Raw genomic sequence first — 5,499 nt, forward strand, 5'->3', positions numbered from 1 at the left:
ACTTTACTCCTGCTAACTGACTTCTGTGAATACCAAAAGTAGTAAGTTTAGGATTTTGTCTCAGAATAGTTCTGTGAATCGGCCCCAAAGAGTTTTGCAGCTCCTTTTTGCAGACATGCTACAAAGGTTAAATTTGTATCAAGTCCAGAGAAGTCACCACCCGGCAACTGCAAGGTTTTATAACAGAACGATTGCTGTGGGATTAAAATAAGGAGCTTTCTGATTGGAAAGTTTGCACTCAGACTGGGAAGCTCACTTTAAGGTTTGTTATTCGGGCGGCATGAGGTCTATAATTGCAAGCGCAAGCAGCGTTCAACAAATCAACAGGCAAATCTCAATTGCTTGCAAGGCTTCAAGAAAGAAACAGGAGGCAGGTGGATGGTAGAGCTACAGTGACCTGAGAGAGGGGCAACAGAGAAGAAAAGGATAAACGATAATGGATATGTGGAGAGAGTTCAATAGCACGAGAAAGGGAGCAGGGCTGGTTTGAGGGTTTTTAGCAAAGCTGCTTCATTTGTCCAGTCTGATCCGGCTTCACTTCAGTCACCATCTTACATGGAGGCACCCATATTGCGTCTGCCCAGGATCCACTAAATGAACCTTTGCCACCATGTGCTAGTTTTCTGGTACTTGCGAGTCAGCAAGGGCAGTTGAGGATGTGGGTGGAGACAATAAAGTAAGTGGGTGTAGGCACCGGAGAAAGTGGGTGGAGCTGAGGGAAGTGGGTGTGGCCTCCCCCAAAAATTGAGCACCTGCACTTAATATTTTACAAATTAAGCACTGGTTATGGTACACTCACCCACCCCCCCTCCTCTTTCCTGGTGGTGGTTCTTACCCTTGTGACATGCTGTAGAATGTCACTGCCCGAGTATTCTATGTCGAGCCCACTGCGTGGAGACAGCAGTGACACCTTTTGAATAACAGCTGTGGCCGGCTCTTTCCCCTTTTTCGCACAATAAATCAACTGTTTAAACACGAGCGTTTCCTGTGATTCCAGTACCTTCTGTGTGATTAACCTTTTTAAACTGGCGACGAGGGACGGGATGCAGGAATTCGGATAGAAAAGTGAAATTTGACCTCAACACGCATGGAAGTACGATTTTATCTGCTAACAGGGAAACTGCATTATTGTGAGTAATCTTCACAGCAATCGTCGGTTCTTACCGAGACTGTTTTTGAAATTGATTCATAGTGACTGGCAGATACTTGCTACCACGCATGAAATGCTTACAGTTTCGTGCAGCAAAAAATAAATCAATTAAAACTGAGAGAAACCATGCAGATCACACTAATTGGTGCAGTCTTCCCCATTTCGATCTAACTGTGACAGAAATTCTGTTGAGGGCATTTTTAGCCAGTATAAACAACAAGAGAAAGAGAGTTTAACTAAGAGAGGTTTTAGCCAACGTGAACCATCTTCACTCAGATTCACCGTATAAGAGCCTGCTGAATGGATAACTTGTGGAGAAATTCCAGCCGGTCACGCTGACTGGCACAGCTCCTCCTTTTCATCAGTCGTGAGGGTTTATCTGCGCATAAACGGCTGGCACAGCTTGAATTTTGCCATGTGACTTTGGCCCTTGTTATCGTAGGAGAAGCATCACCAATACTTTCTGAGGAGACTTCCTTGTGTTCTTTGCATACACGTTGTCACCTTCTCTTAGATAACCCCCTCTTTGCCTATATCTCTCGGATGTTGACCTTTGAGGATGGTCGTTTTTCTCCTGTCAGTGAGGGAATCCGTTGTGTTACGAAGCCTTGGTAAACGACGAGCAAACGGAGAAAGGAGCTGGTCCTTCCTGTACAACGGTGTAAACAGTATAGCAGCGCCCTCTAGTGGAATTTTTTTGGTATAGTTTTTAAGCTGAATCCTTCTGTCTTCACACGATCTTATTACCTTATTGTCTTCTTATTGTCCTAAAGCAGGGGTCTCCAACCCTGGTCCTGGCGAGCACCTACCATGCCGGATTTTTGGGATATCCCCATCTGGGGAATCACGGTTCGATCCCCGGCGCTGGCGGCAGAAAAGCCCAGCACCATGTGACTCTGGGAAATAGCTGACGCCGCGGCTAGGGCGGCTGACTCCGGAATCTGGAGATCACGGTTCGATCCCCGGCGGCAGAAAAGCCCAGCACCATTTGACTCTGGGAAATAGCTGACGCCGCGGCTAGGGCGGCTGACTCCGGAATCTGGAGATCACGGTTCGATCCCCGGCGCCGGCGGCAGAAAAGCCCAGCATCATTTGACTCTGGGAAATAGCTGACGCCGCAGCTAGGGCGGCTGACTCCGGAATCTGGAGATCACGGTTCGATCCCCGGCGCCGGCGGCAGAAAAGCCCAGCACCATGTGACTCTGGGAAATAGCTGACGCCGCGGCTGAATCTGGAGATCACGGTTCGATCCCCGGCGCCGGCGGCAGAAAAGCCCAGCAGCATGTGACTCTGGGCAATAGCTTGCTTAATCTTCCCGACGGCCCCTAGCGAACCTTACGGGTGATTGTGCGCTTTACAAATGTGGATTATTATTATTTGGGCCGATTCCGATCCGGTTCGTAAAAGCACATCCGCCCGAATCTGTCGGACAACCACGTACGCCCGGGGGGAGGACTGCCCGGGACCCGTGGAGCCCTTCCCGGGTACTTTGCCATGCCGTTGGCCTCCTGGAGATGGGTACCCCGGACGCGTCTGGGGGAGGTCTGCCCGGTGGGTGCCCCGGATGCCCGGGGGAGGTCTGCCCGGGACCCGTGGAGCCCTTCCCGGGTACTTTGCCATGCCGTTGGCCTCCTGGAGATGGGTGCCCCGGACGCCCGGGGGAGGTCTGCCCGGTGGGTGCCCCGGACGCCCGGGGGAGGTCTGCCGGGGACCCGTGGAGCCCTTCCCGGGTACTTTGCCATGCCGTTGGCCTCCTGGAGATGGGTGCCCCGGATGCCCGGGGGAGGTCTGCCCGGGACCCGTGTAGCCCTTCCCGGGTACTTTGCCATGCCGTTGGCCTCCTGGAGATGGGTGCCCCGGATGCCCGGGGGAGGTCTGCCCGGTGGGTGCCCCGGACGCCCGGGGGGAGGTCTGCCCGGGACCCGTGGAGCCCTTCCCGGGTACTTTGCCATGCCGTTGGCCTCCTTGAGAAGGGAGCCCCGGCTGCCTAGGGAGGTGTTTCCCAGGCACATCTCATCTGGTCCCCCGGGCAGAGAACTGCAAGAAGTGTCTGGGCATACCTTGTCCCTAGTAATCCGGAGGAAGGCTACCCCTCTTTTTTGGAATCCGTGCGCACCGAGTGACAGAGGGGACCCAAGGCGCGAAAGTACCCGACCTCCTGGAGCCCTCGCTGGGATCCGGGAGGCAAATGGCACCTCATCGGGACTTCCAGGGAAGTTCGGCCATCTGGTCGCCCCCATAGGAAAGCATTGCGGGAGACCAGATGGCCGAGGCGATCCTGGAGACCAGATGGCCGAGGGGATCCACGAGACCAGATGGCCGAGGGGATCCCGGAGACCAGATGGCCAAGGGGATCCCAGAGAACAGATGGCCGGGAACGAGAGTCAAGCCAGCCGGTGCCACTCTGTGCCACGACGAAAAAGGGAGCTGGCGCCAGGGAACGGCAAGGTGGGGACCGGAGGCCCAGGGCCGTGGCACCCGACCTGGGGCCCGGACGGGCCCCTGGACCCAGCCTAGGCTCCGATGCACGGAGACGCAGGGGACGCCTTCCCGGGCCCTCCGGACCACCGTCCCGGGCACCCTGCCACGCAGCAGGACTAAGGACAGAGCCCGGGATGGGGAGGCCGCCCTCCCCGGGCCCTCGGGGGCCCCGGCCGAAGCTCCTGAACTCAGCCCAACAAGGGGAGGCTTCCCGGGCACAACGGAGCCCTGTCTCAGGCCTTTGGCAGTGCGGCAGGCCGAGGGACAGGGCCCGGGGCCGTAGCACCCGACCCGGGGGCCCCGCCGGGCCCCTGGACCCGGCATGGGCTCCCAAGCCCGGAGGCGCAGGGGGAGCCTCCCCGGGCCCTCCGGACCCCATCCCGGGCACCCTGCCACGCAGCAGGACCAAGGACAGAGCCCGGGAGGGGGAGGCCGCCCTCCCCGGGCCCTTCGGGGGCCCCGGCCGGAGCTGCTGAACTCAGCCGAGCTAGGGGAAGGTTTCCCGGGCTCGAAGGAACCCCCGTCCTGGTCCTTTGGCAGTGCGGCAGGCCGGGGGACCGGGCCCAGGGCCGTGGCACCCGACCCGGGGCCCGGCCGGGCCCCCCCGGACCCCATCCAGGGCTTCCTGCCACGCGGCAGGCCCAGGGACGGATCCGGGGCTGGGGCGGCATCCTGGCATGTCCAGCTGCCGGCTGAGGACGGCTAGGCCGAGGGGGGTCCCAGAATACCTTGTCCCTACCAATCCGGAGGAAAATTACCCTCCTTTCTTGTAATTCGTGCACGCGAGGTGACAGAGGGGACCCAGAGCGCAAACGGGCCCGACCTCCTGGAGCCCTTGCTGGGGTCCGGGAGGCGAATGGCACCTCATCGGGACTTCCAGGGAAGTCCGGCCATCTAGTCGCCCCCATAGGAAAGCATTGCGGGCGACCAGATGGCCGAGGCGATCCTGGAGACCAGATGGCCGGGACCGAAATGACGCCCAATCTGCCTGCCCCGGGCCTGTAGGGCTAGGGGGCTGCAGGGCTCGACGGCTGCAGGGCTCCGGGGCTCCGGGGCTGCTGGGCTCCAGGGCTCGGGGGCTGCAGGGCAGCAGGGCAGCAGGGCTCCGGGGCTGCTGGGCTCCCGGGCTCGGGGGCTGCAGGGCTCCAGGGCAGCAGGGCTCCGGGGCTCCGGGGCTCCGGCGTTGCAGGGCCCGGGACCCATGGAGCCCGTCCCGGGCTCTTCCCCACGCCGCGGGTCGGAGGAGGGAGCCCCGGACACCTGGGAGGTGTTGCCCAGGGCACATCCCATCTGGTCCCCGGCAGGGAACCACCAGCCCCAGGAGGGTGTTCGGGCATACCCTTGCACCTACTAATCCGGAGGAAAATTACCCCCCTTTCTTGTAATCCGTGCACTCGAGGTGACAGAGGGGACCCAGGGCGCAAACGTGCCCGACCTCCTGGAGCCCTAGCTGGGATCCGGGAGGCAAATGGCACCCCATCGGGACTTCCAGGGAAGCCCGGCCATCTAGTCGCCCCATAGGAAAGCTTTGTGGGCGACCAGATGGCCGAGGGGAGAGGGCCGACCAGATGGCGGGGACCGAAAGGCCGCTAATCTGCCTGCCCCGAGAGCCTCCCTGGGCCCTGGTGGACCCTCTGTCCCCGGCGCCCGGACCGGCTTGCAGGACGGAGTGGTTCCCGCACCCCAGGGCCTGCCGGAGGGAACCCGAGCCCCGGGCCCGGTCCAAGGCCCGGCTCCCGAACCCTAGGCCAGGCCCGGGAGAGCCTCCCCTGGGCTGTAGGGCTACAGGGCTCGGGGGGGGGGGCTGCAGGGCTCCGTGGGCTGCAGGGCTTCGGGGCTGCCGGGCTCGGGGGCTCCAGGGCTCCTCG

This window comes from Lissotriton vulgaris, unplaced genomic scaffold (assembly GCF_964263255.1).
Source record: "Lissotriton vulgaris unplaced genomic scaffold, aLisVul1.2 SCAFFOLD_3476, whole genome shotgun sequence".
NCBI classification, from domain to species: Eukaryota; Metazoa; Chordata; class Amphibia; order Caudata; family Salamandridae; genus Lissotriton; species Lissotriton vulgaris.